Source organism: Nannospalax galili, unplaced genomic scaffold, assembly GCF_000622305.1.
Source record: "Nannospalax galili isolate Female #2095 unplaced genomic scaffold, S.galili_v1.0 scaffold79, whole genome shotgun sequence".
Taxonomy (NCBI): domain Eukaryota; kingdom Metazoa; phylum Chordata; class Mammalia; order Rodentia; family Spalacidae; genus Nannospalax; species Nannospalax galili.
Window position 1 is genome coordinate 637,695 of NW_008343959.1, and position 2,515 is coordinate 640,209.

Consider the following 2,515-nt stretch of genomic DNA (forward strand, 5'->3'; position numbering starts at 1 on the left):
GTCATAAAAACAGCACCATAATGGCACAAAACCAGACATATAGAATCAATGGAACACAATAAAAGACCCAAACATGAGTACATGTAATTTCAGTCGCCTGATAGTCAACAAAGGTGCCAAGAACACATAATGGATAGAAAGCATCTTCAACAATTGGTGCTGACAAAACTGGATCTCCATCTGCAGAAGCCTGTAACTGGAACATTATTTTTCACCTTACACAAAAGGCAACTCCAAAGGATTAAATACTTCATTGTAAAACCTGAAACTTGGAAACTTCTAGAAGAACACATAGGCAGCACCCCCAAGATATAGGTATACGAAGGACTTTGTAAATCAACACCAGCTGCTCAGGCACTAAGTTCAACAATCAGTTAGTGGGACCTCATTAAATTACAAAGAAACAACCAAGAAAAGAAAGATGCAACCCACTGAGTGGGAGAAAATCTTTACCAGCTACACATCTGACAGAAGACTAATATCCAGAATATACAAAGAATTTCAAAAAACAAAAAATAAGAAAATAAATGACAATAAAAACAGGAGTGATAGATCTAAAGAGAGAGTTCTCAAAGAAATAAAAATGGCTAAGAAGCACTTTAAAAAGTGTTCAACATCCTTATTAATTAGAGAAATGCAGATAAAAACTGCTTTAAGATTCCATCTTATCCCAGTCAGACTGGCAAAGAACAAGAGAATGAAAGACTCCAAATGCTGGAGAGGATGTGGAGAAAGAAAACACACTCATTCATTAGTTGTGGAAATGTAAGCTCATGTAACCACTATGGAAAGCAATGTGCAGAACCCTAAAAAACTAAAAATAAACCTACCATATGATCCAGATAGACCAATCCTTGGCCTAAACCCCAAGAACTCATCATACTGTATAAAAACCTATACATCCATGTTTGTTGCTGCTCTCTTCACAATAGCTAGGAAATGAAAACAACCTAAATGGCCCTCACCTGATGAGTGGACAATGAAAATGTGGAATATCTACACACTGTAGTTCTACTCAGCAGTAAGAAAAGATAAAATTGTAAAATTTGAAAATTAATGGATGGAGCTACAGAGTATTATACTAAGTGAAGTAATACAAATACAGAAAACCAGGTGATATGTGTTCCCCCTCATTGGCTGATTATAGCACTGATCTATAGCACTAATCTACATGAGTATATGAATTCTGATTCAACACCAGGAGCCGGGAAAAGAGGGAGGGATATGCAAGGTCAATGTTGTGGGGGAGGGAGTGAATTCAGGAAAGAGAGGATGGTTGCCAGTCGTATTAGGGGGAAGGTAGGGATAATAGGGGCACTGTGACTAGGGAGGGAAGAGGGAGGCTGGACAGGAGAAAAAAGAATGGAGATGAAAGAATCTTGGGGGTCTAGGAAACCCAGAGGGAAATATGATGTCCTCAAAATCCTATGAGAAATACACATACAGTGTCTGAACATTAGTACATATCTATACCTGGGAACTGCTTAACAAGGAACACAGTACCAGACAAAAGAGACCTCCTTTTGAGTGGTTGGTTAGGGTAGTCCAGAAGACCCCCAAAATAACACAGGCTATTGCCAAACCTCTTGGTTACATCCAAGAAGTAGCAAATATGACTCGACTTCTGAAGATAGGACATAATTCAGATACAGGACTTAAAGCAATGGAGCAGGAACTGACTGGGAAATCTTCCAATCGAAATTATGCTATCATAAAGTTAGATGATGTAAGGTAGGCATGTCCTCAGAGATAGTCACTCCTCCCACCCAATCAGTCAACTTCATTTGCCGAGGAAGGGGGAGGAATCTAAGGACAGAGGGGCATTGGGAAGTGCTAAGGACACTGAGAACCACTGAGGTCTCTGGGAAGTGATGAGTACACTGGAATAACTGGGAGAGTTGCCATCTTGGTGAACCAGGCACACAGACAGCTGGTGGGCCCCTGGAGGGTGGCAGATCTCAAAGCTTAGCCAAGATGTAGAAACAGGCCCACGGGCTATCCTGCCTTTGTAAGTAATCCTTTCCTGGAAGTCACAAACTGGACAAAAACCCAAATAGAATGCATCCTGTCTGCTTTGTCAATCCACATTAGGACCATGTGGCCATGTTATCCTAGAGAGCATGCCTGTCTCTTGGGGGAGAATTTGGTATAACAGGTGATGATATGCAAACTGTCAGGAGAGATAAACTGTTGTAACCTAGTTCAAAAGCCTAAAGTTACATTACAACCTGCATGGTGAACTATATTGGAGAAGTAGTGTCACTATTATCGGTGGGGTAATCAACAGCAACCTAATTGGACTTAAAGCCTTCTCAATAGGAGTGAACGCTTGGGTGGCACTGTTAACTCAGACAAATATACATGGCAGGAGAGGACATACCTCCTAAAGAAAATCCTATATCTTTCATATCTCTAGACAAATATAATTCCTTGTTAAATAATATCGATTCTTATATTTACAGACAAGCATACCATACACCACTCATCAAAAAAAGCTTCTTCTTTTAATTTTTTT